We start from the raw sequence: 18,015 nt of genomic DNA on the forward strand, positions 1-18,015 counted from the left end.
CTTTGATCAAGATGATAAATCGCGCTTTTGAGGTGGCGGATCTGAGTTCGACAACCAACAGAGAAAGATGTAGCCAACTTATTCCAGGCTTCCAAGGCAGAGGACACACCAACAACGTTGTTTAACAACGGCTCAGTTAAGGAGGAATTGATCCATCCAAGGACAATCTGATCCTCTAAATACCAGGTAGTGAACGCAGGATTTGGAGTATTATTAGCAAGCACAGGAGGTGGAGGAGTGAAATTTGGGTTAATATGATTTTCAAGATTGTACCCTCTTATGATAGGCAAGATCTGGGTTTTCCATAGAATATAATTGCTAGAAGTCAATTTGACACTAAGCTGATTGGAGACATTTGGAACAGAGGAAAAAGAAGCAAAGACAGAAGGAGTAATCGAAGATTCACGAGGAGGAGAAGTAGAAGAAATAGAAGGGGTTGTCATATCTGAGATCTCACTACTTGAACTCATGGTAATTAACCCTAGATGGGCTCTGATACCATATACAGTTTTGGTGAAGAGACTTATTTTCTCATTAGCTGAATAGGTAATTATATGCAGTGTTTACAGTGTTTGACTATAACTCTAAGTCTAAGATAAATATACAGCTAATAGAATTACAAATACAACAAATAATAAGGCCTTATCGTCTAACACTAAGCCACTATAGGCGTGTAAGGTATAACCTATGATACTTATTTTATCTGAATATATGATAAACTTATCAATTATTCATATTTTGTCTTATTTGCAGACTCGACTACTGCCGTACTGCCAAAACCCAACAACTAGTTTTATTTATTTCAATTTTCAATAAGTTAATAAGACAATAAAAATGCTTAATATATAATATATATATAAAACAATATTTTATGTCATAACACATCGGCCTTAGTTCTTCACATCCATAACAGCTCCAACAACTTTTCAATTTTTTGAAGGAGGCAAATTAATAATGTTTTCATAATTTAAAATTTGAATATTTTTTAAACTATATTAAGGAGGAGGCATAGCCCCAAAATAATATTTTTGAAACTCTTCTTGATTAAATATGCAAATTGATTAAAAAAGTTTCTATCAAAACAATATTATGCTTGAATATTTAGAAACGTTTCTCTTACTCATTAGAATCTTCATAAACTCAAACGTTTCTAGTGCCCATTAGAATCTTTATGAACCGTTCCATTCATTGTTCATATTTCTATAAATTTATGTATTTAAATTTAGTAACTATAAATTTTATTATCAATATAATAAGTAGTTTTAAAGTTTTATTAGTATTATAATAATGAAATTACTAGAAATTGATTATTAATTAACCTTGCATTTAATTCAATATATATTTAATTGAGAAATTCCTATATTAAATTTACTATGATATACCGAATTTAGTTATCAACAAAATAGATAATATTAAGTTTTTATCAGTATCATAATTTTTAATAAAATAAATAAAATAACTTAAAAAAATTGATTCAAATATAGAAATGATGAACCAATGTTTCTTAAAAATGAATTATAATAAAACAAACCCGTTAGAAAAGAATTTTAAATACAAATAGGATTAAAAATTTTAAATTTATATACTCTATAATTAATTTAATAATAAAAATTAAAATAAATAAATAAAATTAAAACTAGGATAACTCATTCACGATTAATCATTAATTTAAATTTTGAAAAGTATGAAATATTGAAATCGAAAGGGTTTGGAATTTAATTTTTTATTTTTATGCGGTCTTAATTTATTTAATTTTATGGTTCTACTCTAAAAAAAAATTGTGTATATGTATAATAATTTAATTAAATTTTTTTAATTATGATTATTATGACAGTTTCTAATTGTATTTAAATACATTGAGTGGAGTGATAAATTCTAAATTGAAATAATGAAATTAAATTTAGACAGTTCTATTGAATAAATTTATTTATAATACTGATTTTATTACAAAAATAGTGAAATTTCTACGTGAAAATCTTTCTAATCCATATTAGTTAACTAGTAAATAAAAACTAAAACAATTAACAAGGAAATAAAAACTAAAATTAAACTAGTGGAATGCTCGGCCATTTTGTTATTCCACAAATGCCAGCTCCACCCACCCTTAATAATCTTGCATATCCTCATCCCCATAGGGTTCCTCATGAATTCTTGATGAGAAAATAGTCCCGTCAGTAAAGATCAGTACCATAACCAATCACTAATACAACATGATTCGTGTTATCAGTGGTTGTCGCATCAGTGCCTGCATAATTGCGGCTTCTGAATAAGATGGAAGACTATAATAGTTTTGTATTCCAACTGCAATTTGATTTGCACGCTAATTTGCACAATATCGCTTTTTTTCTTGGTTGTATTCTGTAGTCAAGCCACCATTAGCTATTATATAGCTATAGGCATGCAACGGATAACCATAACCACAATAATCATACTTTAAAGATCCAGGTGAAACACAGTATAAAAGTTATTGCTCTGATAAAACTATCAATCGTCCATATTTTATCTTATATGCAGACTCAACGGCTGCCGCTACTGCAAACGCCCAGCAACTTGCTGCATTTATTTCCATTTTCAACAAGTTAATAAAACATTGAACATGCTTAATATATAATATATACATATATATATATATATAAAATAATTTTATATCATACCACATTGGCCTTGGTTCTTGATGCCCGTAACAGCTCCAGCAGCTTTCCAATTTATTGAAGGAGGCAAATCAATAATTTTTTCATAATTCAAAGTTTGAACATTTTTTAAACTGGATTGAGAAGGAGGTCTAGCTCCAAGATAGTATTTTTTAAACTCTTCTTGGGTTAGATCTGCAAATTGATTAATGTTTACATTAAAGGATTTGTTTTCGACAGCATTGAAAGCTTCTACCAAAGCAACATTATGCTTGAATATTTGAAAACGTCTCTGTTGCTCGTCTCTATTGCTCATCAGAATCTTCATAAATCCTTCCATATCTTGCCATTCACTATTCATACTTCTCCATCATGGTCTCACCTTTGTCCGTGGAAATGGAAAGAAAAATCTTATCCATTCACCGACCTATGGCCTTTTATAGGTGGCTGGCCAAACCACCTTCGGCGGCCAAACGTGATTTCAAAGTCGTGCATGTTCGGCGGCCGAACCTGACTTTTCTTCCTTGGTTCTTTTCTTTCAAAAACTTATTTTCTTTACACTTAAAACATTAAAACATACTAAAACACTTTAGAAACACATATCTATTACCCTTCTAGAGGGTTCCGACATCCGAAATTCCACCGGACTGTAGAATTTTGATGCCAGACACTAGCCGGATATTACACTAACGATGTCTATTATCGAGCAGCCGGCTACATCATGTCGCATTTTTCAGGAAATACTATATTATCTACATATTCTTACAGTATAAAAGGGAAACGATCATAAAAGCAAATGTACACTATCTTTAATACTACACGAGCTCTAAGTCCTACATTACATTCTCTCTCTTCTTCAAAACACTAACTTTAGCGTCAGAGTGGCTGCTGTGGACACCTAGCACTGCCTCACGTTTCCTCTCTTACAGGTTCTAATCGATCGCAGCCTAGTTTCATTCGGACTACGTCATCAAACTATTCTCTATGATATCAATATGGATAATTGTCTTCTATAGCCAAGCCACTATAGGCGTATAAGGTATAACCTATGACACAATTATTTTATCTGAATATATGATAAACTTATCAATTATTCCGACTGCCGTACGGCCAAAACCCAACAACTAGTTTTATTTATTTCAATTTTCAATAAGTTAATAAGACAATGAAAATACTTAATATATAATATATATATATATATAACAATATTTTAACTCATTATAATTTAAATTAACAGATTTATTTGATCATTAAAAAAAAATAATACCATAATTATATCACTTTAATTGGTTGACAATAATATATAAATTACTCTCAGTTTAAAAAAATTATTTGCAAATAGAAAGTAAAAGCTTTCATAATAAAATTTGCTAAAAATCTTTTCAATTGAATTATAGATAAATTACAAAAAATTAGAATTGTTATAAACTATCGTTTTGAAAAGATTTAGCATGAATTTAATTACCCTCATCTTTAATTTAATCATTTATGTATTTAAATTTAGTAACTATAAATTTTATTATCAATGTAATAAGTAGTTTTAAAGTTTTATTAGTATTATAATAATGAAATTACTAGAAATTGATTATTAATTAACCTTGAATTTAATTCAATATATATTTAATTGAGAAATTTCTATATTAAATTTACTATGATATACCGAATTTAATTTTCAACAAAATAGATAATATTAAATTTTTATCAGTATCATAATTTTTAATAAAATAAATAAAATAACTTAAAAAAAATTGATTCAAATATAGAAATGATGAACCAATGTTTCTTAAAAATGATTTATAATAAAACAAACCCGTTAGAAAAGAATTTTAAATACAAATGGGATTAAAAATTTTAAATTTATATACTCTATAATTAATTTAATAATGAAAATTAAAATAAATAAATAAAAATAAAAATAAAATAAATAAATAAAATTAAAACTAAGATAACTCAATTCACGATTAATCATTAATTTAAATTTTAACAAATATTAGATATTGAAATTTAAAGGGTTGAAATTTAATTTTTTATTTTTATTCGGTCTTAATTTATTTAATTTTATGATTCTACTCTAAAAAAATTATGTATATATATAATAATTTAATTAAATTCTTTTAATTATAATTATTATGCCCGTTTCTAGTTGTATTTAAATATAGTGAGTGGAGTGATAAATTCTATATTAAAATAATGAAATTAAATTTAAGCATATTGATTTTATTACAAGAATAGTAAAATTTCACAGTGAAAAACTTTCTAATCCATACTATTTAAATAAAAACTAAAACAATTAACTAGGAAATAAAAACTAAAATTAAACTAGAGGAATGCTCGGCCATTTTGTTATTCCACAAATGCCAACTCCACCCACTCTTAACAATCTTGCATATCCTCCCTCTCCCCATAGGGTTCCCCACGAATTCTTGATGAGAAAATAGTCCCTTCCATAAGGATCAGTACCATAACCAATCACTAATACAACATGATTCGTGTTATCAGTGGTACAAGATTGTCGTCCATCTGGTAATTTTCCATCAAATACACCTTCATTGTATAACATAAAACCAGAATTATACGCATCAATAATTACAACCACTGGCTGTCGCATCAGTGCCTACATAATTGCGGCTTCTGAATAAGATGGAAGAGTATAATAGTTTTGTATTCCAACTGCAATTTGATATGCACGCCAATTTGCACAATATTGCTTTTTTTCTTGGTATGGATAATTATATTCTGTAGTCAAGCCACCATTAGCCATTATATAGCTATAAGCATGCAACGGATAACCATAACCACAATAATCATACTTTAAAATCCAGGTGAAACACAGTCTAAAAGTTGTTGCTCTGATAAAGCTATCAATCGTCCATATTTTATCTTATATGCAGACTCAACGGCTGCCGCTACTGCAAAAGCCCAGCAACTTGCTGCATTTATTTCCATTTTCAACAAGTTAATAAGACATTGAATATGCTTAATATATAATATATACATATATATATAAAATAATTTTATATCATACCACATTGGCCTTGGTTCTTGATGCCCGTGACAGCTCCAGCAGCTTTCCAATTTATTGAAGGAGGCAAATCAATAATGTTTTCATAATTCAAAGTTTGAACATTGTTTAAACTGGATTGAGAAGGAAGTCTAGCTCCAAGATAGTATTTTTTAAACTCTTCTTGGGTTAGATCTGCAAATTGATTAATGTTTACATTAAAGGATTTATTTTCGACAGCATTGAAAGCTTCTACCAAAGCAACATTATGCTTGAATATTTGAAAACGTCTATGTTGCTCATCAGAATCTTCATAAATTCTTCCATATCTTGTCATCCACCGCTCATACTTCTCCATCATGGTGGGCGGTGGAGAGTGATGGTGGAGCTCACGAGAGATAACTACATTAACCCAAAGAGCTAAGATGAACAATGAAAATAAACATTGTGATTTATCTGAAACCATGATAACTAGAAATGAAATGATGTAAAGTAGAAGGTCATATTTTCTATTTTTATAGGGGAGGGAGGGATATTTTTAAATCATAATTAAAAGTAGTTATGATTATAATATTTTATCTGATACTTCTGGATCATAATATTTTATTTGATCTTTTTTTTTAAAAAAATTTGTAATTAAATATCTATCAATCTCATAATCAATATCTATGATTTTGAATTAATAAATAATAATATCTCAAACAAAATATACTTTTATATTATTTATTGTGCACATATTAGTGTTTGTGAAAAATTTAAATTTTCACTAATTGGTTTAACTTGCACCGAATTATTTATAATTCTAATTAATAGATTTTTATATTAAATGAGTTTTTAAATTTTATTATTAAAATTTAATTTTTAGAAATTATAAAAATATAAAATTTAATCATCCTATTGACACTTAGAACAGAAAAAATTATCCTTACGACTCATATAAAATAAAGGAATGCGTACCTCCGTAAATTTAGAACAAATTTCCATTCTTAGATTTTTTTTAATAAAAATTATTAAATATTTATAATATTCTTTTATTATGATATTACAAATATAAAAAATAAAATTTCTAATTTTAATAAATATTCAAAAAAGTAGTTATTTTATTAAAAATTTGAATATAATATTGTTATAATAATAATACAATTTAAAGCATTAAATTTGTTTTTAATATTAATTATTTTGAAAGTGATTTTTTTTAAAATTTAAAATAGTAATAATAGTAATTTATACTACAAGATTCATTTAATAAAATAAAACTACAATTATATCACTTTTAAAAAGTTGACATTAACAAATGAATTACTTTTGAGTCTAAAAAAATCATTTGCAAATTGAAATAAAAAAAAATAAACATTGCTCAACCAATGTTTATTCAGAAACTTTGAATTAGAGATAAAATATTAAAATTATTATAAATTAATTATTATATAGCGTAAAATTAAGTAGAGAAGGGTTGATCTTACCGCTCAAGTAGCCATTTTCAAGTCAAAGATCAAGCTTGAACACATGGGCAGTATTATTGCTGCAAGCAACTCCTTTCCATACACAGCAGTCTCGAGAATCTTCTGCAACCACGAGGACAAGTTTAAAGGGTCTGTGAGCCTCTCTTGACCTCAACAAAGGCATCTCTCTCACTTTTAATACATAATTTGACGTGAAGAAGCTCCACTGCAACTGCAATAAATTATTATGGCTACATAGCATATAGCTTAATGTATGTAATGGTTGGCGGATCCGACCCCACAGATTCAAGAGATATAACTATTGTTTTTATTTTATTTTTTAAAATAGAGATTCACCTTTCTGAAAATATGGGGACTGACGTGATAATAATAGCAATACTCAAAAACTAAATAGTAAATCTCCTATATATATATTATCTTTATTGATTTCAAATTTTAAAGGATAAAGTTTGTGATTGTGAATTTGTTTATCATTTTTGTGATTTACTACAGGTTTGTTTGTTAATAGTATTTGTGATTTACTATTGTTTTTATTATATTTTATTAATTTTTGTTTTATTAATTGGATTGTTATACGCATTTTGAATCTGTTTTATTAATTGGATTGTTATACGCATTTATTAATTTGTTTTCTTCTCTATAAGATTTATATATAGACACTAATTGGATTGTTATTCTCTTGTTCTATAATATTGCTCTAATCTCTGTTTTTAAACATTTTATTTTGATCAGTTGGGTATTTGATCAATAATTAGTTAGGTATTTCAATATTTGATTGGCAAATATTTTTAAAATTTAAAACCAGTTCTGCAGTAGGTTAAAGCCTAAAATATTGGATTAATTGTTAAAAAAATCTTATACTTTTATAATTTTTTGTAATTTTACTCATATTTTAAAGATAGAGAATTTAAATCTATACTTTTAATTTTTTTAAAATTTCACTTAATGATTAAAATTTTCACTAATAAAAATATCACATTATTGCCGTCATCTCTTCATCGTCATCACATTATATTATACAAAGTAATTATAAAGAAATTATATATTTTATAATTTTTTGCAATTCTACTCTATATTTTAAAATAGCCAATTTAATTCCATACTTTTAAAATTTTCATCGATTGATCGACATTGTAATTCTAAACTAATAAACATAGAAAAATATTAATGAAATTAACTAAATAATATTTTATAAATAAATTGTCAATAAAAATTTCTATTAATGAAAATAAAATAATATATTTTAGAATATTTATACATTAATGAAATATTAATATATTAACTAAATATTCGTAGTAGTATCATAAGTAAAATCATTTTAATATTAATAAACTTTTACATAATTATAAAAATTAATCGACATTGTAATTTTGATAATTTGATCTTAATTCAAATTAATTTTAATAAATTTTATATCCATGTCCATCGATACAGATAATATATATTGTTATTTTTATTAATTAAGTATAATTTAATATACATTAATTTTAAATATAACTTATATAATTAGAAAAATTAAAATATTAAATAATAAAATTAAATAAAATTTGTTATTGGTCCATACATTGAGAGGCCAACTATCATATCCTTGATTGGGTGAGCATGAGTTGGATGGAGTTGAGCCTTATTCCACCGCAACTGTGCATGAACACACTTGATTGGCAAGGTTGTGTGTTGAGTAGTCTAGAGTGTTGCCGGGTGCAAGCTGATTGGAAGTTTTGGGCTATTGCTTGTTGGCTTGCAAGGGCTAGGTTTAGGTGTCGGTCCAAGCCATCATGTGGATAGAATTTGCTGCAAGTTGCGCTGGAGGTGGAAGAGTTGCCTATAAACATGGGGGAGTTATGCTAGCATGGGGTTGTTTTCTCTCATAACAGGTAGTGGGCGAATGTACTCCTAGGTGGTTGGAGATGTTAGCCATAACTTCTTGTAACTCTCATTTGTAACTACTGCTTATTTCCTTTATATATATATATATATATATATATATATATATATATATATATATATATATATATATATGGGATAATTTGTAAGAGGAGTCCCTTATATTATATTTCTTTTAATGAATAAAAGGTTGGAAAAGTTTTCCTATAATTTGTTGTTGTCTTGCATTTGTATAGTTGAGAAATTGTACCTGTCGAACCTCATTTCAAAATTGAGTGTATAGTTGAATCAAGTGGGAATCCTTGGCTGCCTAGCAAGTATCTAAGTATTTATTGCTATTGTGTGTGTTTAATTTAGACTCTGTGACAATTTGGTATCAGCGCCCTATTACTTTGGACGCTTGCATTGACTACTATAGCTGGTGGTGGAGCTATAGAAGTTCAAGAGAGAGTGGCACGATTAGAAGTTATTCTTGGCCTAATTGATGCTGATGCTATGGAAAGTGTTTCTGACAGAGTTGATGGCCTTCATGAGACAATCTAATATCTGGAAACCATGATCAACGAGTTCTCCACGGAGATGAGAGCAAGAGTGTCTATGTTGGAAGCAGATTTGACGTTGATAAAGTGGACTATTGCGGAGACCCCTATAAAGACACTTTCTATTTATTTATAATTGATAATATTATTATTTAAAATTTAAAATTTTAAAACAAATAATAATTTTATTATTGAAATTTATTTTATTAATAAAATAAAATTTTAAAATAAGAAGTATCTATACTGAATGATAAATTAAGTAGATAATTATTTTATTATTTAAATTAATTTAACATTAATAAAAAAATTTAAATTTTGAGTTATATATAAATACTAAAATAATATATTTAAATATTAAATAATATTAAAAAAGTAAAAAGTAATATATAAAATTTTTAAATAATAATAATTATATATAAAATAAAAGTAATATAATTTGTTTATATTATAACCAGTATTAAATGTAAAATACACGTTAATTAAGACTAATAAATAAATATTTAACTAGTAAATAAATAAATAAATATTTAACTAGTAAATAAATAAATATATGTGGAAAGCGGATAGGGATGAACAGTATTTGGTTCAAATCGAAAAAATCAACCGAATTGAATTAATTGAAAAATTCAGTTTGGTTTTTTATTTATTTCGGTTCAGTTTGATTTTTTATTTCAAAAATTTTGGTTATTTCCGTTCGATTCAATTTTAATAAAAAAAATTGAAAAAATCGAACCGAACCGATTAGTGATAATAGTATATCATTTTTAATAATATAGAGAGATTAAATCATATTAAAATTAAAATATTTCAATTAAATTTTAAAATACTAAAAATAAAGTGTAAAAAATAAAAAAATTTATTAAAAATTTAAATCAATCAAATCGAACTGAATTGAGTTGAATCAGATCGATTCGATTCGATTTGATTTCTAATTAAAATTGATTTGGTTCAATTTTCATAAATACTAAAATTTTGATTTTCAATTTATTCGTTCATTTTAATTTTGAATCGAACCGATCGAATGCAGTGGATGGAAGAATAGTAGGAATATCTAATCTAAAATAACATTTTTTAATTATAATTTGTTTCTTTATTTTAATTGATTTAAAATTATTATTGATTAAAAAATCTGCATCCTACTCTGTTATTTTTTAGGATTTTATTATTAATAATATTTCCATTTTTATACATAAAATTTTCAACAACTCAAATTGAGATTTTATTTTAGTAAGAGAATTATATAGTTAAAGATTAAAATATCTTTCTCATATTTAAAAACTGTTTAATTATTTTATTTATGATAATTTTTTGATATTACAATACATTTTTTTAAAAAATAAATAATTTTAGAATATTAGTGATACTACATAATAATCGCAGAAGGCCACGTGCTGGCACTCGAAAAAAGGACCGTGTGATAAGGGTCTGATCAGATGACCGAAAAAAAAAGATTTGGATGCTTCAAGTCGACTTCAGTCAATTCAGTTCGTTAGAACTTGTCCTCTCAACTATAGGGTGAAGTTTTATAGTAAGTTGCCGTTAACGGTTACAATCCAGCAAATTCCTTTTATGATTGTAATCACGGGATCCTTGACTAATTAACTGGCGAAATCCCTTATTAATGAGCTGGCCATATCATTACTGGATTTTCAGAAAATACTATAATTAATCACACCTTCTTACAGTATAAAAGTTAAGGATCACAAAGATAAAGGTACGTTATTCTCTTACACAACTACTCTTGAGTTCTAAGCATTATAATTTTCCCATCCTTCTCTTCAACTTACTGACTTGAGCGTCAGAGTGACTGCTGTAGACGCCAACCACCTCACTTTCTCTCTTTTGTAGGATTGTTCAATCACAAGATAGCTCTATTTGATGGACCAATCCCAGTACAGCTATATTTTTCGGTTACATTATTTGGTTCCATTGTCGAAAAAGTTACCGTTAACGGTTATAATCCATCAAATCTCTTTTACGCTTATAATCACAGGATCCATGACCAATTAACTGGCGAAATCCCTTATCAACGAGTCGGCAATATTATTACTGGATTTTCAGAAAATACTATAATTAATCCCACCTCCTTACAGTATAAAAGTTAAGGATCACATAGACAAAGATACTTTATTCTCTTACACAACTACTTTTGAGTTCTAAGCATTACAATTCTCTTGTCATTTTCTTCAACTTACTTACTTGAGCGTCAGAATGACTGTCGTAGACGCCAACCACCTCACTTTCTCTCTCTTGTACGATTTTTCAATCACAACATAGCTCTATTTGATGGACCAATCCCAATACAACTCTATTTTTCAGTTACATCATTTGGTTCCATTGTCGGAAGATCCATTGAGTTTTCTTTATTCATCTGGATTAAAACTGGCCTCTTATCATTTTTCTCAGCTGCTGCTAAGGTTACTACTAATAGGGGAAACTACAAACTTCACTAGGCGGCTAGAGATGATAACGAAAAGGCCAATTTTCTAGCCAAAATGGCAGCGGCAATGGAAAGAAAATCGTAGATGATACCCGTGTACAAGTTTTTGATACAGGATGATTTACCGACTGATGAATGGTCGGCTAAATAGGTAATATAAAAATTATCTAAATATATACTAATTAATAGTCGGTTGTACAGGAGATCCTCAACTCAACCATGGCTATGATGTGTGACAGAAGATACGGGCCGAGAAATCCTCAAAAACATTTATGAAGATAATTGTGGAAATCATGAAGGAGCTCGGACAATCGCCAAAAAGTATTCAAACAAGGATACTACTGGCCAACGATAATGAAATATGCAAAAGAGCTTGTCCAGAGGTGTCATCAATGTCAAGCGCATGCAAGCGCCCTGAGATTTCAGGAAGTCCTGAAGAAATGCAATTCAATTTGAATTAAGCCAAGTATTTATAAGAAAATACTGCAATCAAAATTGCAGTTCATAGAAGCAAAATGACTATAATATTCAACAGTAAGGTCAAGCCACATGCTTTTAATATAGGGGACTTAGTCCTTAAAAGAACAGATACAACATATGTTGAGTTTGGTAAGTTGGGAAAAAAACTAGAAAAGACCATTTAATGTCTCGAAGGTTATTCATCCAGAGTCTTATAAGCTGGCCAAACTAGATGACTGAGTCATTCTCCACTCCTGGAATATGCCATTCTTATGAAGGTAATGGTCTGCCACTGATCATTTTTAATTAAATAACTTGTCTTCTACTTGAATATCGATCAATATTTCAATTAATAAATAGTTATTGTCGAAATTTAGTGGATATTGCATGTTTGGAATGACGAAGATTGCATTAAAATCTTGAAAAAGTGCCGAGAAGCATTGCCTGAGAAAACTGGAAAGCTTATAATCGTGGAAGCAGTATTAACTCCACAAGGACAAGACTTGTTTGAGCATACAAGATTAATATATGATCTGTTAATGATGGTTCTTGTCCAAGGAAAGGAAAGGAGTGAAGCAGAATGGAAAAAGTTGTTGGAGGAAGGAGGTTTTAGCAGCTACAAGATTATCAAAGTTCCAGCATTGCTATCAATCATTGAAGCTTATCCCTCACATGCTACTAACTAGTCTATTATGGTGTATTTTCTATCTTTTGGTAAACAATTTGGTGAGTGACTGTAGCTCATTAATATGGTGTGTATATCTTTGATAATTAATAAATAATAGAGTGAATCGAGTGAAATTTATTATACGTATCTATATATATATTTTTACGAATAAAATATAATTAATATAAAACCTATCATAATAATTTATTTATTTAATATTTATTTATTAACGAGATATATGAGCATATGCTGATGTGTAAGAATTTCTCTTTCATCTTGAAATTTTTTTATACATACTTAATATATGTGTAATCGGTTAATAAAATATTATTAAATGTGAAATCTACTATATTTTTACTTGTTTCTCATTTATCTATTAGTGATATATATATACCCAATGAATGTAAAAATTTCCCATTTACCTTGAAAATTTCTTATACACATCTGCTTTATATAGGGTGCGTATTTAATCGATTCGGTTCAAAATCGAATCAAACTGAATAAATCAAAAATTAAAATTTTAGTATTTATAAAAATCAAACCGAATTAATTTTGGTCAAAAATTAAATCGAATCGAACCGATATGATTCGATTTGATTCGATTTGATCGGTTTGAATTTTTAATAAATTTTTTATTTTTTACACTTTATTTTTTAATATTTTAAAATTTAATTAGAATATTTTAACTTTAATATGATCTAATCTATCTATATTAATGAAAATAATATATTATTATCACTAATCGATTCGATTCGATTCGGTTTTTTTGATTTTTTTCTGATTAAAATCAAACCGAATTGAAATAACTAAAATTTTTGAAATTAAAAACTTAATCAAATTGAAATGAATAAAAAATCGAACTGAATTTTTAAATTAATTCGATTCGATCAATTTTTTTGATTTGAACCGAATATTATTCACCCATATATATATGTGCATCTAACTAACAGGATGTGATTAAATACATATCATGATTAAACTGTAGCTTAGTCTTTGTACTTTAATGAAATGTAACGCATAGACTTTGTGTTTTTAAAATTCTATTGAGTCCTTAATTTTTGAAAAAATATACAATTCAGTCCCTACAGTAATCACAATAAACTTGTTTTTAAATCTATGAAAAATGACTAAAATGCACTCTAGTATATGTTTTATTATAAAACAATAACATCCGTGAGGTTCAACTAAATTTTATATTTTTTCAATTTATTCTAATATTATTATAAATTTAAAATTAAACATTTTACTATTTGTAAATAAATACCTATAATTTTACAAGTTGATTCTAAATAATAGAATTATTTACAAATAAGTTCTTATATTTTATAAATTATCCTTAAATATTATAGTTATTTATAAATAATCCTTACAATTTTTACACATTAATTTCTATATATTATACTTATTTACAAATAAGACTTTATATTTTATAAATCGATCCTGAATAATTTAATTATTTGAAAATAATCCCTATATATTATAATTATTTAATGATATGCCTTTTATTTTATAAATTAATTCCTACATATTGTAGTTATTTATGAAAGCCCCTATATGTTTACAAATCAATCCTTAAATATTATAATTATTTATAAATAATCCTTATAATTTTATAAAATCAATTCCTACTTATCATAATTATTTAGAAAGATGATATTATATGTTATATATTGATTCATATATATTTTAATTATTTATAGATAAGCCACTATATTTTATAAATTGATTTCTAAATATTATATTATTATATTATTTATGAATAAGGTCATGTATTTTTACAAATTAATCATTAAATATTTTAAATATTTAAGAATATAGCTTTATTGATCCCTTAGACATTCCCTTAGCATTGTATGAACATGCGATCCAATATAAGGTCTTGTTTATAAATAATTACAACATATAGGGATTAATTTGTAAAATTATAGGAATTATAGATACTTATTTAAAATACTACCATTTTTGGTAACCTTTGGAGATATTTGAAATTTTTTTTTTTTTGGATATGGGGAATATTTTCACGGGTGGCTACCATGTTGTCTTCTATTATATCTGCAAGTTGGATTTACAGGAGCAGCATAAGTGTTTTGGGGTCTCCTTCTATTTAGACACTAAATCCATTTCTGTCTGCTGCTGCGGCTAATATATGAAATGTGGTCCCTTGAAAAGAGGAATTGTTGATGATTCCGAGTCTGCATCTCAAACTGAATTATTTAATATTTGAATTCTTTAAATAAAATCATAAAATCCTAAATTATATTGGAACCGTAAGAGATATAAAGTATATATATTATTAAAATTATATTAATTTAACCATAATATCAATAAAATTATTAATAATATATGTATATAATTAATTTTTTTATATGGTTTTAATTTTGATATAATTTTTTATTAAAAATATAAATTAAATAATCAAATAACTAAATAAATTTAATGTAAATATTTTTTTTAAAAGAAATATGAATTAATATAATTTTTTAATTTAATTCGATCTCATACATTCTCCATTAGTATTTATTTATTTCTATTAAAAACCGGTTTGAATAATTTTTTTTATGGTAAATTTATCTTGAAAATGAATCAACTATGCGAATTTTCACTCTCAGTAAAACAAGTTTCAAGATTAATTTTACTTTTTTTTATGTTCGGAAACTTCATAGATTTATATTATTTGGAATATATATATTTAATGGTCAATGTTTATATTTTTTAGTATGAACGGTAATAATAGACTTAATCTGATAATAAGTATATTAAAATAAATTTAAAAGATTTTATATTTTATTTTTTTAATTTTTAATTCTCATAAAAATATAATTTTTATAACATTAATTAATTTTTATTCATTTTAAAACTATTCAATTAAAATATTTACATATAAATTCAACTCTTTAATTTTTTTATATAAAATTCATTAATTATTTATTTAAACAGTTTAATCTGTTAAATACATATATTATATAGTCTTTATAATTTTAAATGTTTATATTATTTAGTTTTTCTAATCAAGATTAAAATAAATTAATTAATTTTTTAAATGATTAAAAAATTTAATTTTATAAAATATAAAAATATTTTAATTAAATAATTTTCAAATAAAAATAAAAATAGTAAATTTTCTAAAAAGAAAAAAAATTGTAGTAATTCTCCCCACTTTATTGTTGGAGTGTTGGTAAAACTGTAATAATGTATTATATATAATTAAAATTATTAAACTATTTATGTTATTTAAGATTTTCCTTTTAAGGTATTTTTTTAAAAATATTTTATTATACCATAATTCTAAATCCAATTCCAACCTTTTGGTCAGGGATCAAATAAATCAATTTTTAATTCTCAGGCTCATATTAATCCCATACTTTTTAGAATTGGTCCAATGAGGATTGGCCAAACGAGGATTACCATTATCAACACTCAAGTGTTTGAGATGCATGGCCCATAGCAAGTACGGAAAGGAGATAGGAAATTAATAAAATAAGGGAAAATTAAAATAAATGAAAGAAGTTTCTTTAGTGAACCTGATGGATTTAATTTGATTTAATTTTTTAAAAAATTAATTTAATTTAAATTTTATAAATATTAAATTTTTAATTTTTAATTTATTCAATTTAATTCAATTTTAAATATAATTCAATGTTTATTTCTACATTTCGATAATAATGAGTATAATTATTTTTTTTAAATTAATTTTATGTGTAACATGAATCCTAAATATTTTATTTCATGAGATTTTTTTTTAATTATTCAAATCATATATCTCTCAATATATAATGTCAATAACAATTAAAATTTGAAATACTTGTAAATAAGAAATTAATTAAAAAATACATTTTATTACTTATTTAAAATAACAAAATAATAATTGTAAAATTAGGAGTATTTTCTTGTTATATATATATATATATATAAAACATAAAATATTTTGATGTAAATCTCAAATTTTTATATATTAGTAAAATATTTATAGAGAATAATAAAAAATGGTTAGTGTGGTGTTAATTATTTTAAATGCCTTCTTTCATTCAAATAGTGTTGCATTAGAAATATCGAGACTATTTGAATATTTGTAATTTGTCTTTTCGTGTGTGATTAGGACTATAGAAGTACATACCGACACAGGCACTTTTCATTTTCCTTGTGAGAATCAATAAAACTTTGATATTTTCTTTTTACATGTCTTTACATAGTATCAAAGAGTGTTAGGGTCACGACACTCTCCTCGATCTTTTGATCTCTTCTTCTTAAATTTGAGTTGCATGTCAACTGTGTTTTGTAGATAACTAAAACGTGACAATAGCAGTAAGGAAGGGATAATCACGAAGAAGGCCAGTAAAGGCCAAATCGTGACTCAAACAATTAGAGATCCTTTCAATATGCAAACTTCGAATCATCTAGGTATGGTTCTAGTTTCTACTTCCTTGGTGAGCACCAACTTCAGAACTTAATATAGAGCTATAAAAATAGCTCTAAGAGCCAAGCAAAAGTTGAGATTCATACAAGGTATAATCTTTGTGCCGGATAAAGGCTCCGAGTTATATGAATAATGGAAAAGATGTGATTTCACGGTCACATTTTGGATATTAAACTCAATATTCAAAGAGTTGATTGATGGCTTCATCTATATAGTCTCGGTTAGGGATCTTTGGCTCGAAGTCACTGAAAAATGCGGAGAATTCAATGGGCCAATAATCTGTGAATTACATAGAAAAATTTCTTTGATTACTCATAGTAATGTCTCTAAGTTAGTCTATTTCACTAAACTGAAAAAGTTGTGGGAGGAGTTGTGCTCAATGGAAACCCTTCCTCCATGTACATGTGGAGCATCTAAAGCCATTGACGAAATAAATAACAGAAATAAACTCGTACTATTTTTCATGGGTTTAAATGATGCCTATGAGTCTGTGAGGGATCAAGTTTTTAGAATGGATC

The 18,015-nt window shown here is 26.2% G+C and overlaps 1 pseudogene; it reads left to right on the top strand.

Moving 5' to 3' along the window:
* The window catches only part of LOC110600583, a 76,720-nt pseudogene extending 63,580 nt beyond the window's left edge, over positions 1-13,140 (top strand).
* The last annotated feature ends 4,875 nt before the right edge of the window (positions 13,141-18,015 follow it).

Source organism: Manihot esculenta, chromosome 14, assembly GCF_001659605.2.
Source record: "Manihot esculenta cultivar AM560-2 chromosome 14, M.esculenta_v8, whole genome shotgun sequence".
NCBI lineage: Eukaryota > Viridiplantae > Streptophyta > Magnoliopsida > Malpighiales > Euphorbiaceae > Manihot > Manihot esculenta.